Consider the following 26,683-nt stretch of genomic DNA (forward strand, 5'->3'; position numbering starts at 1 on the left):
ACAGTCACGAGAAATCAGGAATTTTTTTTGAACAGCTTTTTCCTTCAGGTGGTGAAAGCAGTTGACAGGGTCTGCCGTGTCATGGCCCTGTCAATCAAAGCCACCTGCAGACAGCAAGCCATCAAAACGTGTGCGGAGGTAGTTCCCATGCACCTCAGCTTTTCAAGTAATTTTTAATTCTTTTATCTTAGTCTTTGTCTCTCTCTAAAAAGTCTCTGCCCCCTGTCTCTCTGTCTGTCTGTTTGTGTGTGTGTGTGTGTGTATTGTGTTGTGTGTGTTTGTGTGCGTGCGCGTGTGTGGTTACATGTTCATGTGTGCATAAGTGTGTACATGTGGAGGCCATAGGTCAATATCTACTATCTTCCTCTGTTGATCTCCATCTTACTACTTTTTAAAGGCATCCTATTTTATATGTATGAATACTTGGCCTGCATGTCTGTCTGTGTTCCACATGTGTACCTGTACCTTTGGAAGTCAGGAGATGGGGTTGGATCCCCTGGAACTGGAGTTACAGATGTTTGAGAGTCACCATGTGGGTGCTAGGACCCAGACCCAGAGCCAGACCCAGGTCCTCTGCAAGAGCAGTAAGGTCTCCTTACTGCTGAGCCATCTTTCCAGATGCCTTCTGTCTTATATTTTGAGAGAGTCTCTCATTCAACATATTTGCCTAGTGTGTCTGTCTGGCAAGCTCTGGGACTCTGTATCTGTATCCGCTGGCCCTGCTGGCCCAGATACGATGCCCCATCCAGTTTGTATGTGGGTGGTGGCTCGGGTCCTTATGCTTGCCCCAAAAGCACTGTTCTCATTCAGCTACCTTCCTGACCCCATCATGGCTCCTTAAACAAAGTCAGAGTACATTGGAAGCAGCAGTCAGAGAAGGGCTTTAGTCCCACTAAGGATAAGGATGTCAGCTAAATTCAGCACTGGAAAGTCCCAGGCAATGTAAATGAGATGGCCCTGGGGTGCTGCCCTTTCTACAGGAGGGGTCATTGCGTGGGAGAGCTAGTCCACCTGCAGATAACACTTGGAACAGGAGGCAGGTGTTAATTTACACCCTTAACTCACAAGATTGAAGTCAGGCAAGTGAATAAAAATGGAGAATAATTAATTAGAAGGGAATATAGAAAGTTCAGAAATGTTCTTGCCTCAGTGGAAGGCTCCAGGGGGAGAATTGGCGTCTACAAGATAATGAAACCTCATCTCGCTTCTAATCCAAGCAGTGGCCACTGAGCGCATCAAATGAAATAAAAAATAGAAATTGACAATGGCTCTAAAATTGCTTATTGATGAGACCACAGAATTATGTGATAGAAAAATCAATTAAGTAACAAGAGGTGAGGCCCCTGTAGGAGGGAGAAGCTTGGAAATTAACAAAGGAAATTGACTTGGGCGGTGAGGAAAAGGTTAGAAATTATCTTGCCACAGGAAAAGTAAAAATAGAAGGCTACTTCGAAAAGCTATATTATTAAATAAAAGGTATGATGGAAGAGGGGCTTGAAAATTGTGCTCACCAGGGGAAGGAGGCTTCTCAAAATAGAACTGGACATGATGTGCCCAGAGAGCTCAAGGGACAAACTCAGAACTCGGTGGAAAAAAACAACATGAAGGGAACATTGCGTCTATGCTGATGTCTTCCGGCCGGGGAAACTGAGGTCCATGGGGACAGGCCTTTGAAGGACATCAATTTTTGCTTCCTTCCTTCTGCTGAGAGGGAGAGACAGAAAACGAGGCAAAGACAGAGAGACACCCATACATAGAAAGGAAGAGGTAGAGAGAGAAAGAGATGGGGAGAGACACAGAGAGGAAGAGACAGAAAGACACAAAGTCAGACACAGAATGGGAAGGGCAGAGGGGGGACAATGGCACACACAGAGAGAAACTAAATGCTTGGCCTGTCTATCCCTCACGGGTCAGCACAGATTGGATGGTGATATGCCTGACCACCTTTCTGGCCTAAGGATGTCTGGGAAGTCAGTGCAGTCCATCTCTGGGTACCACATGGAGGTTTCCCCAGAGTGGGTCTTCTGACCTAGTGAATAATCGAACCCATTGATAGATTCTAACTCAAATCAGCCACTGGGACATGGAGACAGTGGACCTGTGGATGGTGGGGTCTGTGTTGAGAAAGCAAGTCACCGGAGGGCATGTCCCATTACTGCTCTGCTTCCTGGCCACCGTGAGGAGGAAGCCACCCTCCACATGTGCCTGTCGCCATGATGCTCTGCCTTCTATGCCAAGGATCAAAAGAACCTAGAACGGTGGGCTACTTTGAAACCGTGAGCTGAAATCAGTGTCTCTTAAGAGTCTCTGGTACTTCAGTTACATCTCTGCAGAGCTCATTCATATACTAGGTAAGTTGTCACCCACCACAGAGGCCCCATTCCTTAGAAGTAGGAAAGTATAAACACCCAAGTGGAAGGTGACATATGCTCTCCTTTCAAGGGGGAGGGAGACCAAGGCTCCAGATCCCATTACCCTCTTCAGAGGGAAAAACCAAAGAACTCTCCCTTCCCAGACCCTGGATACCCATTACTCTTCCTTACGAGGACTGCAAACGGGGGGGGGGGGGAGCGTACACACACACACACACACACACACACACACTCTGCCTGGCTCAGACCAGCAAGCAGGCAGCACCCCTGTACATTCCCTATGCCCACACCAGCAAGCCCAGTGGTTTAGACTCCACAGCTCAGCCTAGGGCTCCAGTGGCCATTTGGGAAATCTCCAGCTGTCATCTCCTACTTTAAAAACAATGTCACATTTATAAAGGATGTGAGCATCTGTGGAATTAGGGTCTGGAACTGACCTCCCATGGATTCTGAGCTATGACCGTCATCATTCTTGGATAAACAAGTGACAGCCTACATCAGGGGCCAGATTCTCTTTCCCAGAGCCCTACAGCTGTCTGAATCCTGCTACCTCCCTATGCTCTGGGGGGCCCCTGTCATGGTGATGTCTTGGCAGATTTGACCCCCTCAAGACCAGCCTCCTGTCCAAGTTGCAGCTCACTTGCTCAGCACAAAGCAAGGATCCCAGTTTGGCAGAACAGATGTATATTCTAATGTCAGGTATGGTCCCAGGCTAGAGGCCAGGGCCTGCAGATTCATGAGGCCCCTTGGTGTTCAGACCCGAAAACAGCTTCATAGAAAGTTCAGTGTGTGCACCCCAATGGAAAGGGGAAACTAAACTGGCCAGGCCAGGCCCAGAAGCCCCAACAACACTGCTCTGATGGCCAGGGCTGGGCGGTGGCAAAGTCTGCCTGCCTCAGGGACACAGCTAGGCCAGAAGTTGTACTTAGTGAGTCAGAGATAGCATCTCCCTCCACCCTCTCCTTTCCCAGGTGAAAATTGGATCTTCCCACCAGGTGGTGCAAGCAATTTGTTGCCCCTGCAGGGGCTGAGTGGCTAATGATGTTCAGCAGAGAAGCCCAACTTAATGCACACTGCTGTGTCCAGAGGGCTGAGGCAGAGGCAGTGCCTCAGGTCAGCAGACTGTGGCCAGACTTCCCGAGGAGCCACAGCAGGCATGCTGGGGCTAGAAGTGAGTAGGCTCCCTTGGATCAGCAAGCTACATAGTGGCTGTTGAAGTCAGCCCACCACAGCAACTCCTATGTGAGGCTCTGCCATCTGGGAATTGGCCCCCACATGCCCAAAACATACTGATACCTCTCTGGGCCCAGCTGTTGAAGGTTTATAATGATCAAATTCACTTTACAAAGATCATTCTAGCCAGGCTACCAAAGGTTGATTAAAAGGTTGTTGAAGGGTAACTTGATCATCTTGTGTTTACTTATTTATTTCAGTGTGTGTGTGTGTGTGTGTGTGTGTGTGTATAAAAGGTTGTACTTTAGCCTCCATGGGTGTTACACACACACACACACACACACACACACACACACACACACACCATTGGAGTCCCGAAAGATTAAATTCAGGTCATCAGACTCAGGACCTTTAATATCTCACTGGCCTTCAAATGCATTCTCAATTAAGCTTATTCCTTAGCTGAGCCAAGATACTTTTATGAATGCTGTTGAGGTTGGAATAAAAAGTGGCCAGGTGCATTTGAAGACCTGGTGCCCAGCTGGCGCTATTTGGGAGTTTGAGTTATGGGACCTTCAAGGGATAGAGCCTTATTGGAAGTGTGTGGGCCGAGGAGCTTTGGAGTTCTATAGCCTGGCCTCTCTGCCTCTTCTCTCTCTCTTCCTGGGTGGGGGAGGATTGTGATCTTCTAGTTCTCTGGACATTGGGCCAGCCCCATGCTCCTTCCTCCATGCCTTTCTGCCTTGATGGGCTGTGTCCCCTCTGGGACTCTAAACCAAAACAAACAAAAAAACAAAAAGCAAGCAAACAAACAAAACCCTTCCTTAACTTGCTTTTTGTTGGGATAATTTCTTACAGCAACAGAGAACTAACTAATATGGATTATTTCCACAGAAACAATGGCTGGAATATGCACATGTGTGGCTATGAACTCCTGCTACAGCATGTTTTAGCAAAACATGAAATAAAATAAAAACTCCTAAGTTTCAACAGAGGAGCCAATGCCCGAAATAAAGTGTCCACACAGTAAAGCATTATGCAGCCAGGAAGAACATAGTTCACCTTCACATATGGAAGTGAAAATATGTCCCCAAGGGAAACACACCATTGTAGGATAACAGGATGATCTCTTTGGGAGACTATCTGTACATTCGTATCTGTACACAAAGGAAAACGACTGTCGAATAAGCCGTTGATTCTGGATTCTCAAACAGAGGTTTAGCAACAACAGAGGAAACAGAAAGCGAGCAGTAAGCTTTTCTCAACCACTCACTCCAGCCTCCCACAGTGCAGGGTTGGAGGTAACCAATACTCACAGCCTTTGGAGGCTGAGCTGAGATGATAAGCAACGGGTATGCAGACTTCAGGGCCCCAGCCTAGCACCCTAGCATCTGGCTGAAGCAGGCTAGAAGACACTCACATTGCCTTCCCAGGAATCCTTTTCCTGGGAAAGGAAAGAGGGAGGTTGAGGCTCCAAGGACCCCTCACAACCCCACATCCAGCTGCAGCATGGCCTGCTGAGACATGGCAGTCATGATGAAGCAAGATGCTGGCAGGCTGTAGGCGCCAGAGCCAGTATGTGCTAAGGTCTTACAGAGTCTTCTGAGGATGAGAGGGTGGTCAGAAGGGAATCTGGGAGCTATCAGGAGGCAGACAAGCCTGTTTTGCCTTCACAGTTGTTGACTTTTTCAAACATGAGCTCATGTGGGTATTTGCTGGAAAGGCTGTTCACAGGCAGGGGGACTTAGGGAAGGAGCTTGCAGGGTGGATGTTTATACAGTACCTTTCATTTTGAATGCCAAGCGTCTGTCAATTGGGGCTGCACACAGGAGGCAAAACAGAACCCAGACGGATAGACTGGATGAAGCAAATTAGCAAAAGGAAAGATACAGCTAAACTGGAATGCAGGCCAGAGCATGAGAATAACAAGGGTGTGTGTGTGGGGGGGGGGGCACAGAGATCAAGTTTGGTGGGATAGAGTAGACTAGGAGCAGAGGCAGGAGGGGTTGCACAGAGCAGGCTGGACCCAGCAGAAAGCCCTGGTCATATCAGACCTGAAGAGCCAGCGGAAAAGGAAATGTGTAGGAGGTGGACCGGCCTCCCTGTCTATTGTATTAGTCCCCTTTCTGTTGCCATGACAAAACACCACAACCAAGGCAATGTATAGAAGGCAGAGTTTACTAAGCACACGATTCCAGAGGGTTAAGAGTCGAAGTGGCAGGAAGACATGGTAGCAGATGCCAGAAGCTGACAGATTAGCCCAAGCAAACACAAGCAGAGAGCAAGCTGGGAATGAGACTCTATTTCCTGTGACATTCTACCTCCATTAAGATGGCACCTCCTAAACCTCCCCAAACAATGCCACCAACTGGGGGTCCAGTGTTTAAATGCCTAAGCCTGTGGAGGACATCAAATCATAACTATCATTGCCAGGAATGTTCGTAGTGCCTGCGGCCAAGGCTTCATTGGGTCCTATGAGCATGGAGGTCAGTACAGAGCTCTGAGCAAGTCACCTCCAGCCCTGCTCTGACTGCAGCAGGCCCCACACTGACTTTGGTTTCCCCCACTACTCAGTGAGGTCTGCTAAGCTGTGAAAAGGTCCCTCAGGTTCCAAAGCTCTTTTCTCAGTTCTAGAACAGGACTACAAGCCAGACACCAGTCATGGAATATGGGTATAGCAGAAGTACAGGACCTGGGATTCACTGCAGGTCAGAGGGCCAAGCAGCATCTCTGCATACAAGGCCCAAAAAGTAAAGGAACCTTATTCCCTTGGGCTTGGAAGCTCCAGGGAATTACAAGATTTGTAAGGCTACTCTCAAGAATATATGAGAGAAAAGCAACTGTGGGTCCAGAGTGGAGGCTACATTTGATCCAGGCTGTCCTAGAGGTATTCAGCTAGTTCTGTAAGTCACTGATGTAGGAGAAGCTGTAGACCCAGGTAGATCAAGGACGTGATCAAGGGTAATGGCCATAGCTGCAGAGAGCTCAGCTCATGGAAGCAGACGTTGCAGACCAAGGGAGTGGGCTAACTGCCACCAGAGGAAGGCCAACAGGTGCAGGGGTTCCACAAGACCTGGTTCAAGTTGCAGACCCAGGGAGGAGGGTCAAGATGGCTAAGGGTAAGGCCCAAAGGTGCACAGGGTTCCATGAATATAGGGAGGAAACCAACTACTACATTTTAATCCCATTTGAACATTGTAAATGTTCCCACTCAAAGAAGAAAGGAGACATGTATTTAAAAATAACATGTAAGTGAAAGAAAAACACAACTAACAAACTAACTTTAAGTATGCAAGTTCCAGCACAGAGAAAAAAAACAACACAAAAATCAAGATAGCAGTCTTCTCCAAAAAGCACCCGTTCCATTGGTAATGGCTCCCAAGGAGAATGATTTGGAAGGACTTCCAGACAAAGAAGTTACAAAGAATATTTATAACTATGCTCAAACAACTCAAGGAAAACAGGAATGCACTCCAAAAGAACAAACACACAGATCTGAATGAAATAAGAAGTCAATCCAAAACATGAGAATAGAATTCAATAAAGAGATAAAATAGCTGAAGGGAAAAAAAGCCAAAATGATGCTTGAAATTAAATATTCAGTAAGCCAAACTAAAAACTCTGTGGAGATCCTCATTAAGAGAGTGCAGTGTGCAAGCAGAGTGTCAGACCTTGACAAGCAGAGGAACTGGATCACTTGGTAAAGGTTAATGATGAATTTTCAGAAATATGAGCAGAACATGGAAGAACTTTGGAACAACATGAAAGGCCAGTTATGTAATTATGGGCAAGAAGAAGCAGAATGTCACACCAAAAGCATAGAAAATATTTTCAATAAAATCTTGGGGGGGGGAATTCGCAAATCTAAAGAAGAATGTTTCTTCTATATGTACCAGTAGCCTACAGACCACTAAAAGGGCAAGACAAGAAGAGATAGCCCCACAACAAGGAACCTGTGAACTGGCTCTTAGCTCTACAGAGGATAACGGAAGAAATACAGTATCAAAAGAAGGATAAACATGCCAAATAGGCCACAATCCAAGGACAGCTGATCCAAAGAGGTCTAAGAAAAAATCAAAGACATCAAAAGATGACAGAAATCAATGGACATCCTTCAATAATAACTCTAGATACTAATGATCTCAACTCCCCCAATAAAAAGACACACAGGGTAGAATGGTGGAAGACAGACAGGTGCCACTAAGATAAACAAAAATCAAAAATGTGATGGACAGGAGGGAAAGACTGAAAATCAGAGTGACGCACGCACTGCGGACAGAGGTAGAATTGGAGACATGACGGTGGTGACAGGTGTGAAAGTGGGCTGAAGTCGACAGTGGAACATGTATGTCATTGCCAGTAGGGCCTTCAGGGCGGTGTACAGTAGCCTAGAGCCTACCAGATGAGTGCAAACTCATCCCCAAACATGCAACTGGGCTGTGGGATCACTCTGGCTCTGGGAAACAATGGAGGACAAGATGAGGAACAGTTCACTCTCTGGATTGGACTCCTCAAAAGTCCACCGTGGTCTGCAATGCAACCAGAGGCCATGCTGATGTGAGTGGCCTGTGTAGCCACCTGGGGCCATGTCGAGGCCTTGGTCTGTGCTGCCACTAAGGACCATGTCTAGGTCTGAGATTTTACTGCAGCAAGTGTCTGTGTTGCTGTCCAGTTTACCACTAAAGGTCATGAGGTTGTCTGTGGTCTGTGCTGTTGCCTGAAGCCATGTTGATGTCCTGAAGCCTATGGACCATGGCACGGTGGGGCCATATTGATGTGAGTGGCCTGCCCTGATGGTATCCAGGTCCACACTGCTGTTGAGGGTCATGTCTGGGTCTCTAGTTCTACTGCAACTTGGGTCTGCGTTGATGTCCTTGACTCGTACTGCAGCCTGAGGTCATGCTGGTGTCCATGGTCTGGGTAGCCTCTGAGGACTCTGTCTGGGTCTGTGGCCCTGCTGCAGCTGAGGCCCAAGTTTGTAGACTGTGTTGATGTCAGAAAGTGTGTGGTGGCCTATGGCCCGTGTTCCTGCTGTCTGTGAAGAGCAAGGCCACTTTTGCTATGATATGGATGACTACAGATGTACAGCTGAGAGGGAAGGACATGAGAGGCTTCTGTAACCACCCCTGCCCTCTCAGCTTCCCCCAAACAAAACCAGTGACAGCCTAGACCGGAAGTCATCAAAGACAACTCTTAAAAGTGTGATGGGCATGCTCATGTGTAGCTCTTCACAATTGATGCAGGGGTGGTGCAAAAGAGGAAAACCTCGCTTCTTTTAAAGGGGCAGGCCACTTAGATTTGGACCATGATCCAGCGAGTATGTAGATGACACAAATCGGATTTTTTTGCTTGTTTGTTTTATTTTCTTTTATATATATATACATATATATATGTATATATATATATATATATATTACTTTTACAGGGTTTTTATGCAGTAGGGGGGCAGACATGGAAGGACTGGGAAGTGAATATGATCAGAGTGCATGATGGGAAATTTCCAGAGAACCAATAAAAATGTTGTTTTGAGGGGGAAAAGTGAGAGAGAGAGATAGAGAGAGAGAGAGAGAGAGACTTGCAGATTTGATTAGGAAATGGGTTTCATGTTTTCTTTCTCCAAAGAACACACTTTACATGAACTATAGGTACCATCTTAGAGTAGAAGGATGGAAAGGATATTTCACAGAACTCAAACAGGTGTTGCTATCCTAGTATCTGGTGAATCGGTTGCAAACCAAAACTGTTTGGAGGAGATAAAGAAGGTTTCTTCATTCTCCAGTGAATCCATCTAGAGGCTATTTGAGTCTAATCACAAGCACATGGGGAAAGACACTCTAAACAGGGTCCAGTTCTTCAGAAAAATAAATCAACAAATGGGACCTTACATACTTGAAAAACCTTTTGTACCTTAAAAGAAACCATCCAAGTAAAGAGACATCCCACAGAGAAGGGAGAATTTTTGGCCAGCTATATATTTTGATAGGAGATTGGAATGTAAAAAGAACTTAAAATTAGTAAATAAGTAAATAAATAAATAAACAAACCCATCTACATAAACCCAACAGCCTAAAGGTGGGGTTATGGGACTGAACAGTCTGCTCTCAAAAACACAAATGATTACTACATGTTTTTAAAGTGTTCTACAACCTTAGTCACCAGGGGAAATGCAAATTAAAACTATCTTGAGATTCCATCTCCATCCCACCGGAGTGGCTACCATCAGGAAAACAAATAACAATGGTACTAGTGAGGATAGGGAGAGGCGTATCCACCCTTGAAGCAGCTGTAAACTCATGCAACCATTATGGAAGCCAGTAAGGAGGCTTTTCAAAACACAAAAATCCGGGCTGCCCTATGATCCAGCTGTACCACTCCTGTTCAAATGCCCAAAGGAACCCATAGCATCCTGTGGGTTCCATTCCAATTTTAACTTTTTAAAGTATTTCTGTGAAGAATGGTACTGGGGTTTTTTACTGGGACTGCTTTGGGTACGTACATTGCTTTTAGTAGGATGGTCTTTATCACAGTATTAATTCTTCTGATTCTTGAGTGTGAAGGGTATTCCAACCAGTGTGTTTCTCAACTTCTGCCTTCAGTGTTTTGACGTTTTTGTTGGACAGTTTTTTTCACTGATTTAGGATTATTGTATGGTACTAGGATTATTGTATGTAGGCAGTATTGTACATGGGATTGTTCCCTAATGGCTTCTCCCTTTCCTACCTATGTCCTTGTTAATTTCCTCTGTCTTCTGTCTCTAGTGGAGTCTTTAAGCATTATATTTAATAGAGTTTGAGAAAGTGGACAGTGGACAGCTTATATTTTTCAATCTTGTGAGAAATGCTTTAGAGTTTCCTGTTTATCACACTGTTGGCCATATTTGTGATGTATACCCTTTACTGTGTGACCATCTGGTCCTTTCATACCTAATATCAACAGTGCTTTTCTCATGAAGGGAAGTTATTCTTTGTCAAAGGCCTTTTCTGCATCTGTTGAGTTGATCATGAGAATTGTATGCTTCAGTCCATTTATTTGCTGATTGACAATTAATTGATTTACTATGTTGAACTATCCCTGTGTGCCTGGAATGAAGTCAACTTGATCATGTGAGTGATCTTCTTAGTTTTCCAGAATTTTGTTAAAACCCTTTGTGTCCATGCTCATCAGGGAAATTGGTCTATGATTTGCTTTTTTGTTGTTATGTCTTTCTTGTTTGTTTGTTTGTTTGTTTGGGAATTAGGATAATACTACCACTTACAAAAAGTATTTGGAAGTGGTGCTTCCTTTTCTATTTAGTGGAATAATTTGAGAAGTATTGAATTGGTTCCTCTTTGAAAGCTGGGTAGGATTTTACAGAGAATCCATCTGGGTCTGGGCTTTTGTTCATTAGGATAAGCTTTTATTACTGTTTCAATATCATCACACCATAAATCCTTTATTTTTTAAATATTTATTTATTTTATTCGTGTGAAGAGGGAATCAGATCTCATTACAGATGGTTGTGAGCCACCATGTGGGTGCTGGGAATTGAACTCAGGACCTCTGGAAGAGCAGTCAGTGCCCTTAACCACTAAGCCATTTCTTCAGCCCCCATAAATCCTTTAAAATTATTTTATCTTGTGTTAACTTTGATGGGTCATGTGCATCTAGAAATTTATTTAGTTTAAAATTTCCAATGTAGTAGAATATGACTTTTTAAGGTATGCCATGATTTTTAGGATTTCAGATTTCATTGATATCTGTTACCTCTTTTCCCACTTTTTTTTTTTTTTAATGTTCTTTCTTTTTGTTTATTTGGATAAGAGTTCTTCGATATTATTTATTTTTTCAAAGAACTAGTTATTCACTTCACTGATTCTCTTTATAGTTTTGTGTCTATTTCATGAATTCTGCCTTGATCTCTCAATACTTTTTCTTGTCTACTGATTTGAGGTTTGGTTCATCCTCATTTTCCCAAGGCCCTAACAAATATCATTAAATTACTTATTTTGAGTTCTGTCTGATTTTTTAAATGTGTGAATGTTTTATTTTTATCCCATAAACTTTTGTATATTGTATTTTTAATTCATTTCTATAAATTTTTATTTCCTTTTTTTAGTTCTTCAGTGATATAGTCACCATTCAGTGATTTACTCTACATTGGAGAGAGAGCTCCGGGAATAAAGGCCTCTAAGCCTGCAAGCTGTTTTCTGACCTCCACAATGTGTCATAGCCTGTACACACATGCTATAGAATGTTCACATGTGCTATAGCATGAACATGTGTCATAGCATGTACACACACTCAAACACATCAATTATTAGCATGCCATTTAATCTCCACATGCTAGTGTATTTTCTGTGAACTCTCTTACTGTTTTTAGTCTTTACTCCACTGCACTGAGACTTGTGCATAGAATGCAAGACGTTATTCCAATCTTTCTACGTTTATTGAGACTTGTTTGGATCCTGATAAGTGCTCCATGCTAGAGAAAGTTCTATGAGCTGCTGAGAAGTATGTGTGTTTTATATTTTGGGATGGGATGTGCTGTAAAATGCCGGTGAGGTCCATCTGGTCCATGATATCATCTAACTGTCATGTCCCTCTGCTTTTCTTTTCTTCCTTTAAGCTCTGTCTTATGGTCAGAGTAGGGCTTTGAAGTCGCCACTATGGCTGTATGGCTTTCATCTGTGACTTTATATCTAGTAGCCTTTGTTTTACAAAAATCTACTTTACCTGTGAGCCTTGTAACATCCTCTTGCCGGATTGTTCTTTAGTGAGCATGACGTGACCTTATCCATCTATTCCAGCTAATTTCAGTTTGAAGTCTGCTTGCTGTGTATTATATTAAAGCAGTGATGCCTGCTTATTTTCTGGTTCCATTTACTTGGAATACCATGCTGCATCCTTTCACTCTAACCCAGGTGATGAGGTATGTATCTCAGGGGCAGAAAAAAGAAAGATGCCATTTTCTGGTCCGGTCTATGTCTTTTGATTGAGCAATTGAGACCATTACTATTCAGGGATATTACTGGAAGTTGTGTACTAACTCCAACTATTTGCTTAGCTTTTTTCGCCTTTAGTGATTTTTCTAATCCACCAACTATCCTAGCATCATTTTCGCTCGCCCCTGAAGCCTCTTAGATGTGTTTATCTTTTTATTCAGTCCAAAGTATTTCTTCCAGTATCCTCTATAGAGCTGGCTTGGTGGTCATAAATTCTTTTAACCTGCTTTTATCATGAAAAGCTTTTCTCTCTTCTTCAATTACAACAGATAATTTTGCCAGATGCATTAGTCTGGGTCGGCAGTTAGAAATATATCATCCCAAGACCCTCTGGCTTTTAAGTTTCCATTAAAAAGTCAACTGTCACTCTGCCTGGGCTGCCCTCTGTGTAACTTGAGCCATCTCTTGCAGCTTTCAGTACATCCCATCTTCCCCCACAATCCCCCCCCAGTGCAGCTGATGTTTTAAGTACAACACAATGTGTGTGTGTGGGGGGGGGGTTGTGGGAGTTTCTTTTCCATGTAGTGTTTTGTCCATGTAGTGTTTTGTATGTCTCTGGCTGGCATGGGCCTGTCTCTTTCCCTAGATTTTGGAACTTTTCTTCTATAATTTTATTGAAAATATTTTCTATTTCTTTGGCATGGGGTTCTTATCCTTCTATGCCCATAGCATAGAGATTTGGTTTTTCCATCCTATCCCAAAGACTGCTCATTCCATTCCTGTGTGGCTAGGTAAATTCCTTCCCTTGTCTTCAAGCCCGATGTTCAACCCTCCACATGCTTGGGTCTGTTGCTGATGCTTTCAACTGAGCCTTTTATTCCAAGTACTAAAACTTTCATTTCCTGTACCATTTCAAATTAGTTTTTCATCAGTATTTCTCTTTATGAATTCTATTTCCATATCCTGAATGTATTTTCTTGTTCCATTCAGCTGTTTGTTTGTGTTCCCTTGGAATTTATTCAGGGGTTAGTCACTCTCTCAATTCTTTGAATATATGCGTGATTGTTCATTTGAGCTCTTTGTTTATAATTTCATCTAATTTGCTCCCGTTTGGGAGCCCTTGCTTTGAGACTGGAAATCCTTAGAGGAGGCATGTCATTCTGGTTTTTCCTATTGCTTCTGTTTTTGCCCTGGGATTTGTGCATCTGAAGTTGGTTTTATTGCTTGAGTCACCCTGTCACATTTGCAGTGAGTGAGCATTTGCACGGAGTTCCATAGTCCCTCCACTTAGCTGCCTTTGTCTCATCCAGATGTTGTTTGAAGTGTAGCCACAGAGATACTTGATGCTGCCTCCTAGATGGGGTAGTCCTAGGGATTCTGGTGTGGCTGGGTGGTATGTGGCTTACATCATGGTATGGTGGAATGCGGGATACAGAGACAGGCACTGGAGACATAGGACCTCTGACTTCACAGACAGAGAGAGCCCAGCCCACAAGGTGCATCAGGGGGATCTGAGGAGCAAGCATGACCTCTGACCTTATAGGTAGAGAGTCAGGGAACAGGGGAGCGGGTGCAGGAGTGCCAGGGAATCTGACATTCAGTATTAATCCTGTAAAAAGGTTTGATGTCTGATTCTTTCCTAGATGGGTTCAAATGCGTTGTTGAGGTCCTCCAGTAATGTTTTGACCATACGTATCATTCTTTGAAGCCCAGATTTTCTATTTTTCCCTTTCATTTTGCTTGTCCCATTATGGTCATCTCTATTTGGTGATAGATATATCTATTTCTTGTATTTTTTTTAAATAGTGCTGGGTGTTCAGCCCAGAGCTTTCCATATGCTAAATAGGCTTCTCTACCAATGAATCACTGCCAACATTTGTTTAGCTCTTTAAGCTTGGTTTGATGTTTTTTAAAATTTAAATTAGAAACAATCTTATTTTACATATCAATCCCAGTTCCCTCTCCCTCCCATCCTCCCAAACACCCCTCAATTCCCCCCTCCCCCCTCACCACCACCTCACCACCCCACCCCCTACCCCACCCCCACCCTGCCAATTCCCCATTCCCTGGGAAGGTGAGGCCTTCCTTGGGGGATCATCAAAATCTGTCACATCATTTGGGGCAGGGCCTAGGCCCTCCCCTGTGTGTCTAGGTTGAGAGAGTATCCCTTTATGGGTAGTGGGCTCTCAAAGTCCAAAAATGGTTTAATGTTTTTTTTTTTTTGTTTGTTTGTTTTGGGTTTTTTTGTTGTTGTTGTTTTAAATCTAATAACTGATTTAAAGATTTTGTCTCCCAAGTTCAACATCTGAGTACTTTCAGGGACATCTTCTGGGGGTATCTGTTTTCTTGTATGGAAACTACATTTTTCTGTCTCATTGTTGAAAACTAGACCTTAGAAAACATATATCTACATGGTCATTAACCTTTACCTTCCAGGCTGTGGCTTCTGGGTTTTGTATTTGCTTGCTTTTGTTTTTGTTTTTGTTTGTTTTGAAATGTTTGCTTGGTTGCCCATTTACTTAGTTGCCTCTCCTGGGCTATTTTCTTGTAGTGTGCAGTCAGTATACTTTGCTCACTTAAAAAGAACAAAAAACAAAAACAAAAACCAAAAAACTCATTTGTTTTTGGTTTTAGCCTGGCTTCCTAGGGTTCAGTCCTGTGTCAATACAATTTCATGCTCAGCTTATGTTCAGTCAGATTTCCTTAAGTAATTATGGCACAAGTTTTCTGTCCAAGAGTGTGTCTGTATGTGTATCTGTGTGTGTATGCCTAGGTCTCTGTGTGTGTCTATGTGTGTGTGTATGTCTGCATTTTGTGTGTGTGTGTGTCTGTGTGTGTGTTTATGTGTATGTCTGCATTGTGTGTGTGTGTATGTTTGTATGTGAGTCTGTGTGTCTATGTGTGTATCTGTGTGTGTGTGCCTAGGTCTCTGTGTGTGTCTGTGTGTGTTTATGTATATGTCTGCATTGTGTGTGTGTGTGTGTGTAAAATCTTCCAACTTCAGGAAGTTTGAAACCCTCTCCAGTTCTCCCTGCACGCGCAGGGTTTCACAATCAGTGGTGACAGCCCTCTGCTGTCCTACGTTCTTCCGGGGCTGCACAGAGCCCCTGCCTGTGAACAGAGTTCCCTAGGTCCGGGCAGAGCTGTCAACCCTCCTCAGCGTACTCCGTGTTCTTCCCACCCTCTCTGTCTTGCTTTCCATTCCCAGCTAAGCTCTTGATAGAACCAAGTAAACCCCAGGCTGGACAGCAGAGCCCACCACAACCCTGTTGTTTTCAGTTACGCCCCGGGCAGGAGACAATGTCCACCGAGTTGACTTTGCTGTTGAATCCAACATTAGCGACACTGGAGGAAGGATGTTCCAGGAACTTCTAGGTAGGTCAAGCTCCTGATCACTTTTTGAGCTTTTAAACCTTTCTAATTGGCAAAATTATCTGTACAACTCTGTGTACAGTGTGATATTTGGATGGACATCTCGTCTGTGGAGCCACAGCCCTGAAGAAGACACCTCTTCTGCTGGCTGTGAGGCCTTTCATGACAGCTGGGCCTCTGTCTGAGCTGGATAGAACGGCCCCAAGTGAGAATGCCGTGGACTCCCCGGACCATCAAATTCAGGTGCTTTTCATCTTGTTCTCTGCTTGCGAATAGTTTACAGCATTCCAAAAGTGGTTGAACCTTACCGTTTGTGAGTGAGGTTTTCCTGAGTGTATTCACTGTGTTGGATGGACTTCAAGTAGAAAATTTCCACATTTGCCATTTTAGTCCTCTCCATCAATCCCTTCCTCTTATGCCTCCCCACTGATTTCCCCTATCTCTCCTCTATGCCCATGTCCTATAATATATGCAGTTTTATACATCCATAAAGAATTCTAGGACACACAAAGGAGAGAAAAAATATGACATTTATCTGTGTGACAATTGTCTTTTACCAAATTGTCTTTTACCAAATGACATAATTTCATTTTCTTTATGACTGAATAAAACTCTCTCTCTCTCTCTCTCTCTCTCTCTCTCTCTCTCTCACACACACACACACACACACACACACACGTAATCTATATACATATCACTTCTTGTCCACTGCTCTGCTGATGGACACTTATGAGGGTTCATAGCTTGCCTATTGTGAATGGTACAACAGTCAACACGCGTGTGCAAATGCTTTAGTGGTGTGTAGTCTTGAAGTCCTTGGACACATACCCAGATGTGACACAGCTGTGCCATATGTTAGCTCTCATTTTAGTTGTTTTGTTGCTGCTGTTTTTGTTTTTGAGGAACCTCCAAACAGATTTACACAGAGGCTACATCAGTTTACATTTCCCCCCACAGTATGCAAGCATGGCCCTCATCCCCAGGCCCTCTCCGGCACTCGTTTATCTTCTTAAGGGCACCCATTCTGAGGGAGGAACTCTTATTATATCCGTAATCAACATTTCCCTGCAGCTAAGGATGTTGACGATGTTTTCATATGCGCATTGGTTCTGTGTCTTTGGTGTTTGAGAATCCTCTGCTGCTTGTTGCTTAGATTGCTCAGGATTGTGGTGCTGGGTTTTAGTTCTACACATCTGTCAGATGTGTGTCACATGATTTCTCTCACGTTCTCAACCATCCTGTCTGTTCTGTCACATCTGGGCAATGACATTCATGAGAGTCCTCGGCTGCGCTTGTATGCGGAAGCATCTTCCCTACAGTTTCCAGTCTTGCGATAGGGTCTTGCATTTCAGTTGATCAGCTTACAGGGTGAGAGATGGGGCTCTAACTTCACTCTTCTGTGATGGACAGCCAAGCTCAGCACCACTTGTTGAAGATGCTGCTTTTCTCCAGTGCTTGTCTTTGACATCTTTGTCAAAGGTTGGGGTGGCTATCGCTGTGTGAGTTTACCCTGTCTCTATTTGTCTGCCAATATCTTGCTGGCTTTGTCACCATGGCCCTGTAGTGTGACTTGAAACCCACATTGTGAGACTCTGGCATCGTTCTTTTTGCCCAGGGTCACTCTTGCTATTTTCAGTTCTTTATGCATCCATATTGTTGGGGAATTCCTGTACCATGCCATTGGAATTGTTTCTCCATCATTACTATTTGAGAATTCCAGACATATATAAAATGTGTTTTGCTCAAATACACTCCCCATTTCCTGCTCATAATTCCTTCCCTGTACTGCTACGGCTTGTCCTTCCCAACTCCTTGTGATCTTTAAAAGACAAAAGAAAACCCTGAGGCCACTTGTGCCAGTATGCACATAAGTGCAGGACCGTTTCCTGGGGTGTGGCTATGCTGGGGAGGGGGGGTCCTGTACTCCTCAAGAAAGCTGAATTTCTTTCCCCCTGTCAATGGCCAACAGCATCTCAGCTGAGGTAGGACTTCATGAGCTCCCCCATCCATGCTGGATCTTTGTTTGGTTTCATCTTGTGCATGCAATTGCAGCTGCTGTGAGTTTATCTGAGCGATAACCTTGCCAGGTCCCCCCAAACACTGTCTCCGTGTAGATATCCACTACCATTGGCTCCTACAACTTTTTCGCCAGCCTCTTCCACGATGACCCTGAGCCGTGAGGAAGCGGAGGTGTGATATAGTTTAGAGCTGAGTACACCACAGTCTCTTACTCTCTGTACATTGTGCGTCTCTGTATTAATCACCATGTATTGAGAGAGGGAGTGTGTGTGTGTGTGTGAGAGAGAGAGAGAGAGAGAGAGGGAGAGAGAGAGAGAGGGAGGGAGGGAGAGAGAGAGAGAATGAGGAAAGAGAGAAAGGTCTCTGATGAAGGTTGGAAGAAGTACCAATCTATAGGCATAAAGACAAAGTTAGGGCATAGCCTAACACTATGCCCGTTTAGCAGTACTATTTTTAGTATTATTTTTAGGTTCTTGCCTTGAGTCATGCCACCAACCATGCTTACTGGCCCAGTTAGCAGTACCAGGCATGAGTTCCATCTCGGGAGCAGGCTTTAGTCAGAAAGAGATTGGTTGCTCCGGTAACATTCATGCCACTATGGTTAGTTGTAGCTCACAAGGCTCGTGGCTGGGTAAGACTATTGGTTTGTCTCCCATCAGCATGCATAGAACCTTCCAGCTTTGAAAGCAAGCCAGCAAGATTAAGACTCCCAGGGTGACACTAGTTTTATTGTTCCATGTCCTATGACTCAAATACATGGTATGCATGGGGTCATGGTGGAAACAGCCTGTAATGGTTTTGGAATAATTGATCTACAGTATCTCACTAAGCAACAACGAAGGAAGTGGTAACTTATACCTAACACTGGGATTTTCTATTTGATATCTCATGCTGTGTGTTGCCCCGTTATAGGACAGCTGTAATTAACCACCCCATTTAAACTTTCCTCTTCCATTATTCTCTTTTATTTATTGAATTGCACATATTGAACTCTCCTCAGAAGTCCTAGTAAATGATTTTTGTTGTTGTTGTTATGGTGAATAATCTTTTTAATTTGCAGTTGAATTCACTTTGCAAACATTTTATTTAGATTTTCAGCATGCGTTTTCATCAGCCTATAATTTTATTCCTATGTTGTGCTTTTGTCTGGTTTGGGAATAAGTGTTGGCTCTGTAAAATGAATTTGGCAGCGCTCCTCTTTCTAGTACATGGGATATGTTGGGAAGTATTGGTGGGCGGAGTCTTGAAAGATCTGCTGCTAAAATTCTGCTGTGAGTCCATCTGGGTCTGGGCTGTTTGGTTTCAGAGATGGCTCATGGCTGCTTTAGTCTTGTTTCTGTGAAGTCTGTTTGTTTACCTCCTCTTGATTTCATTTTGATAGATGATAAACACCTAGAAATTCACCCATTTCCTCTATATTTTTCAACCTATTAGAAAACAGGCTTCCAAAGCCTGCCCTAATTGCCCTCTGGATTTCACTGGTCTCTGTTGTAGTGTCTTCTTGCTCCGACTTTCTTTATCATTCTAAAGAACCACCCTTTCCCGTCGCCAATTCTGTTTTTCACCTCCCTAATCTCTGCCCTGATCTTGATCTGTAATTGGATGTGTTCTTGTTTTTATAAGACCTTGAGGCGAGTCATTATTTTTTTCAAATTTCTCTGATTTTTTTTTAAAGGAGGTATTTAGCTATGAACTTCCCTTTTAGAACCACTTTCATTGGATTCCACAGCTCTGGTATGTTGTGGTTTCATTTCCATTCAATTCCAGGAATTTTTTAGTTTTCCTCCTGATTTCTTCAATGACCCATTCATCGTTCAACAGCATGTCATTCAATCTCCATGAGTTTGCATATATCCTGTAGTTCCCCTTGATGGTGATCACTAGACTTAGTCCATGTGATCAAATAGCATACAGGAGATCGTTCCATTGTACCTGTTTGGGTTTTGTTCTATACAGTAGTGGTTTTTAGAGACAATTCCAGGGGCTGCTGTGAAGATCATGGTTCTGCAGTGTTTCTGTGGATGCTTAGTAGATGTCTATTAATACTGTTTGACCTGTGGTATTGTTTGACTCTGCTGCTTCTTTTACTCATCAGTGTGTACGATGGCAGTCACTCAGCATACATTCTGCTGAGCACAGTCTTTGCCTTTTATCCAGGAGCATAGGTTTTATGAAATTGCGTGTGCTGGTGTTTGATGCATACATGTTTAGAGATATGGTATCTTCTTGGTGAACCGTATCATTACTCAATATGTTGTGGTTATATTTCTTTCTGTTATTTATAATTTAAAGTCCATTTTTATCAGAAATTGGAATTTCCACACCTATTTTCTTTTAAATCCTCCTTGGCCCAAAGCATCTTTCTCCATTTTTTTTTTTAACCCCTAAATGTCGTTTGTATTTCCTAGTGTGATGTTTTTATTGTAGCCAACAGGGATATGGCTGGCATCATCTCATACTCCTGTAACTTTTAGTTTCTGTTGAGAAATAGGTGGTTATTCTGATGGTTTTTCCTTTGTATGTGAGTTAATACTTCTCTCTTGTAGCTTTCAAAATTCTTCATTCTGTATATTTACCATTTTAATTGTATGATACAGGAAGGTTCTTTTCTGATCTTATCTGTCTAAAAGCCTCCTGCACCTGAATGGCAATCTATTCCCCTAGATTTGGGGAGTTTTCCACAGTGATTTTACTTAATATATTTTCTACTTCATTGGCACAGAATTCTCAGATACCCATGCTTTGGTTCTTTTGATGGTGCCTATTAATTTGTATTTGTCACTGAGAAATAGTTTGTGGGATTGTAGTTCAGTGACCAAATCCCTGCTTCTTGCATTTGTAGTATATACTTTTTTAGTTTGAAGAGATTGCTCCCCATATCAGTAGATGGTTTCTGGTTTCCAGGAGTCCATTTGGCAGATAGCCCTGAGTTGGGCATCCACTGGGGAAATAGCAATGTTGTTTTCAGCTGGTGATGATTATAAATAAAGCCATTTCCATTCATAGGTTTTTGTATGAATATAAAAATTCAGGTTTTTTTTTTTTTTTGATAAATCTCAGGAAGGTACATTGCTTTGTTGTACACTGTTTATTTAAAGCTTTAAAAACTGCCAACCTGTTTCCAGAGTGGGTATAAAATTTACATTTCATGCTTGTAATCCTAGCACTCAGGAGGCTGAGACAGAAGGATTACTTTGAGTTCAAGTTCAAGTTAAGGTACATCATGAAAGTTTACCTCAACAGCAACAGCAAAACTTTTTCTTTGAATGACCTCTACATTTGAATTAAAATTCGTCATGCATGTGAGTTTACTTCTGAATCTCTTCTTTTCCAAGCATCTACATGCCTGTCTCTTGTTCTCTAGTGATACTTCTTTTACAAAGAATTAAAAAAAAAAAAACCCACTGGTGTTTATGCAAATGTACACATAGGACAAGTGCCTCTGGAGGCCAAAAGAGGGTATCAGATCCCCTGGGGCTGGAGTTACAGCTGATTATGAGCTACCCAACATGGATGCTTGGAAATGAATCCAGGTCCTCTGCAAGAGCAGTGTGTGCTCTTAACCTCTAAGCCATCTCTCCAGCCCCAGTAGTAAGTCTTGAGATCTTGAGTTCTTACGGTCCCATCCAGTTTTGGAGTCACTGGGGAATGCCCTCTTCTCTTTCCCAGGCGTGCAGTGGTATAATCCTAGAACCCAAGACGGAGCCCACTCATCTAGTCGGTCCCGACCCCTCCTCCTTTTATAATAGTCAGGTTGGCATCTGGACAGTGGATGCTGTCCACACCCTGTTCCACTTTCCAGCAGTCCAGTCCTACTCCATGTGTGCCTGTGACATCTGTGATGCATGGGCCCTGAGACAGCCTGGAATAGAAAGCTGCCCGTATGGAAGGGTGGTATGGAAGGGTGTCCAGCTAGGTCACAGGGAGGGCTCCTGATTTGCATTTTGAGAGCTTTCACAGTCGCACCACCCTGCAGGAGAGAGCTGTCTGTATGCAGAGGGCATTTGGGGACCAGGAGGGCCTTCATCCTAAAGGCAGCACACACAGTGCTCCCAGTTTTCCATCCCACCAGCCAAGCTGCCGACTCTTGAGTCCATGGCAAGGACCCTAATGGAGGGAAGGCCAGCTAGGGCTGGCAGGGGATGGGGTGGGTGAGTCACAGAGGGAGACCTCCCCCTCCTTGAGTATGGCCAGGTCAGCTCAGATATCTCTCACTTGGCCTGGACACACCTGGGCTTGCTGCCCCGCATGCAGGCTGAGGGAGGTGAGAGCCAAGGCTGTCGGCACTACCCACCCCTTCCTCCTACTGCCCGCCCGTGGCTCCTGAAGGCACCCTGACATCTCTTTGCTTGACTCCATTCCCTGTGGAGTTAGCCTCAGGACGAGGGGCACGGAGCAAACGTCATCCACATGCCCACCTTGGGCCTGCCCATGCTTTCCAACTTAAGTGGAAGCGTGGTTAAGGCTTTGGGCTGTCTGCCAGGGAGGTGAACTTTCAAAGAAACAGCAAATAAGTCATGGCTGAAGAGCGGCCCAGCTAGCCTCAACTGCCACCACTGACAGCGTTGCCAGTTGCAGAGGAAAACAGCAGGGTTTTTTTTTTTTGGCTGTTGTTGTTTTGTTTTATTATTTTAATTTTTTTTTTCAGAGGCCAGTTGGAAGATGGCAATCTCCTCCCTTGAAAGCCACCTCAGCACAACTCCCGGACACACACTTCTATGTTTCAAAACTTAGGCATGGCTATTTTCTCCAGCTTCGTGCCAATGACAGTATGGGGCCAAATCTTCTCAGCCTCAAGTGACCCTGGTTGTCAAAAGTCCCCTGCAAGGGCTGTTCGGAAGAGGGGGTGGGGGTGAGGGTGGACCTGGTGCCGGCAATCCCGCGGGAATCTTTGAAGGGTTACCCTGTATAGCGCAGGTTCAGACAGCAGGATAGCACATCAGGTCCCCAGCTGGTCATGGGACCCATAACTGCATCTATAGCTATCTCCAGGGAAAATCAGGTCTGTCTAAGGCAGTGGTTATCAGTCTCCCTAAATCCATGACCCCTTAAGATAGTTCCTCAAGTTGTGGTGAGCCCCCAACCATAAAATCATGCTTGTTGCTACTTCATAACTGTAATGTTGTTACTGTTAAAAATTGTAATGTAAGTACCTGATATTTCCGATGGTCTTAGGTGACCCCTGCAAAAGGGTCACTCAACCCAACAGGGATCATGACCCACAGGTGGATAACTGCTGCTCTCGGGTCCTGAGAGATTCTTGTGGGGATTACTAGGACTCCAGAGTTCAGGTTTGGTACCTTCTCTGTCCGTTGACCTCAAGTGTAACACTAGGGAGGTGTTTGGCCCTTCCCAGCTATGTCTGGGGCCGCTGAAGAATCTTGAAAGGTTTTTCTTTAGGTCTACATGTTCCCCTGTGGGTAACACATGACAAGCATGACCCTTGTCTCTTGTAACCTGGAGAATGTGGTGCTCAATCCATCTTCTACGCTTCATGTCTGGAGAGCTGGGGCCCTGACTAAAGCAGGGACTGGACAGAGAGCACCAAGAGCAGGGTCAGTTCTGAGCCCTAGTCCCTGCTTGCTCTGCCCCTGTATGCTCCTACCGGACCCTGCCCTTAGGTCTGTCCCCTGCTGTGACTTGGTCCCATGCTCAATAAATGGCCTTCACTGAACCCCTCCACTCTCTCACATCAGTGGAAAACTTTAGATGTTTGTGTACAGTCAAATCTAGACCCATGCAAGGCCTTCAGGCCTTCCCTTGAGGGAAGGGACGCCAGCGCTGGGCTCCCCAGTTTGGCCCAGTAGATGCTTCCTGCCCCCAGTTTCCTCCCTGTTCCCTTCATGACCTGGGGCCGCCAAGACAGTCTTGAGTTACGACTGCAGGTGACATAATGGGCTACTTTGGGGAAAAGGCCCCTTGTTGGTCCCGATATGCTGGTGACTAGGCCTTACCAGCCCCGTGGGACAGATAGCCTGAGACGCCTTATGGAATAGAGGGGTGGTGGTAGTTCCCTCACACTCTAAAGGAAGGCAGATGAGGACCTGCCCTAGAGCCAACCCCATTGTTCAGGTCCTGGGAATCTTCCAGGCAGAGTCTAAGCAACAAGATATTCAGCTTTATTTCAATTTACTTAAGACACTGTTTGAACATGGAAGTCCATGAATGTTTATACTTCTGTAACTAAGACACCAACCCAGACATGGGACCCTGCCCTCTCCCTGAGTATTCTACAGCATGCACCAAGTACATGCTGTATTAGCTACTTTTCTATTGCTGTGATGAAACACAGTTCGTTTGAGCCTAGGGTTCCAGAATGATGAGAATCCATTATGGTGGGAAGGATGTAACAGGAACCAGAAGCTAAGAGCTCACATCCGGAATTACAAGCACAGAGCAGAGAGAGAAAATTGCAAGTAGTAGAAGTCTTTTTATCTCAACACCACCATCACCCCCACCCCATCCCCACCACCACCCCCATCCCCCCCACCATCTCCATCACCACCACCACAACCCCACCATCTTCACCACCACCCTCCAGTGACATACTTCCTCTAGTAAGGCAGAACCATACTTTCAAATGTCTGAGACTATGGGGGACGTCTCTAATTCCAGCCGAGGCTACTCTGATCCCCACCACCCATAGCTGGTTTCCTCTGCTGTGTGGAACTGCACAGGAACCAAAAACACCATTGGCTGACATCCCATGTCTCGCTAGACACCGTGTTTGGAACCCTGTATGCTTGGTGGCATTTTGTTGTATTGATCGTTAGTCTACTGTTCTGGTAAAGGCTACTTGGGATGCTTCCAGCTTAGGGCTCTTAGAAAGTGACTAGGAATATTTGTATAAAAAATGTGTTTGTGGATATCTGTTTTTATTTTCCTTGAATGAATAACTACCAGTGACTTGCAAGATCACAGCGGGCTGATGTGTGGTGTTTGGCTTCAGAAGAGGCTGGCAAAGAACCTTGCAGAGTGGAGTGGCTGCTTGCGCTCCCGCGGGAGCCTGTCTCCTTGAGTATCCCCCACCCTGTTGGTCTTGGTCCTGTTAATTTCCCAGGACATAAGTAACCCTCATCATGGTGCCATTCTGCTTCTCTACTCAGCTTTTTGTCAGGTGCTTGGCCACCGTTTTTGCTTTGCTTTGCTTTGTTTCTTTAAAATCCACTTATGTATACAGTCTGTCTTGATCTTAACCACTCCCTCCCACCAACAGCCTTCTGAAACTCCCTTCACATCTGCCTCCCAATTCCACATTTCTTTCCGTTTTAAATGTACATCCCACTGAATCCAATTACACCTGTCCATACGTCCTTAGCTGTTGGGTCATCCCCTGGGGCATGGACAACCTATCAGTGCTCACCCCCCCACCCAAAGAAAAGCAAATCGCCGTCCTTCCGCACCCATCAACTGCCAATAGCTCCCCTGCTGGAGTGGGGGCCTCCGGGGCCTCTTGCTCCTCCGTACTGAAATATTCTCCTGCTATATCTTGTGTAAGTGATCATAGCTGGTGCTCACTTGTGTGTACCAGTCATGCCATGTCCCAAGGGCAGCACTACGCAACCCTGCCCCCGTCCTACACTGCTTACCTTCTTTCCGGTCTCCCCTTTAGATGTTCTCAGAGCTTTGGTGTATGTATGTGTGTGTGTGGGGTGGGTGCATTCATGTGTGTGTGTCTATGTCTGTGTGTGTATGGGTATGTATGGTGTGTGTGTGTTTGGTGTATGTGTTGTGTGTGTGTATGCATTAGTGTATGTGTGCATTAGTGTGTGTGTGTGTGTGTGTGGTGTGTATGTATATGTATTGTGTGTGTGTGAGTGTGTGAGTTGGTGTGTTGGTGTTGTTGAGGGTGTTGATAAAGCTGTCTCCTCTATGGCTGAGCACTTACAATCACTTTCAGCATTTTGAACAGTGATGCATCTCTACCTTAACCACTACCCACAGCATTAAGCTACAGAAAGTGACATAAATATTGAGAAGGCGGGTTGGCAATATGCCCGTTTAGCAAGGCAACAGCAACAGGTTCTTTCCTAGGGTCTATGACCTCCTCAGCCATGAGTTTTGATCAGGTTCACAGTACCAGGCATGAATTCTCCTCTGTGGAACAGGCTTCATAGTCCATCAGAAAGCAGTTGGTTACCCCATAAACAGTTTTGCCATCATTGTACCTATGGACACATCTCTCCTGGTAGATCAGCACTGTAGCATGGAGGGTCTGGTGTTGAGTAAGACCACTGCTGTCTTCTCTCATGAAGTAGCTTGCACAGCACCTTCTAACGCCACGAAAGCTAGGGAGGGAGTTTCCTGCTCAGTCCAAGACTGCCCATCCTGCAACTAAAGTGTTTGATGTCTTCAGCAACAGTGCCTCACCATCTAGTTATGGTGTGCAACCAAGAGCAATGGCAGTAGCATATATTGTTCTGGGACCTCTGGGGCTTCTCTGACCAGTACCTACCTCACAAGGAGATATCCTGCACCTACAAGTGAGACCTTTGTTTAACATCTCATGTCTTCTGGGGGCAGTGTTGGTCACCATTTTTAAAATTATATTCAAATTCCATTTTAAAAATCATATTTTTAATTGTCTTATGATCAGTGAGTTCTGGTAAGGCTGCTTCATCTATCTTAGTTTTGGTTAACCCAACCTGTACCCCTTCTCTCCCACCTGCCCCCATCCCTGCTTACACCTTAAGGTCCCAGTACTCCTCCTCTGTTCTTCCACATCGCGTGTCTCCTGCTGTCCATCCTCATCATTTTTACTCCATTACCTGCGTGATCCTTTCTGTCCCCAGCAGTATTCTCCTTCCCACAAGAGACTCCCCTCAA

The sequence above is a fragment of the Phodopus roborovskii genome, unplaced genomic scaffold, assembly GCF_943737965.1.
Source record: "Phodopus roborovskii unplaced genomic scaffold, PHOROB, whole genome shotgun sequence".
Lineage (NCBI taxonomy): Eukaryota > Metazoa > Chordata > Mammalia > Rodentia > Cricetidae > Phodopus > Phodopus roborovskii.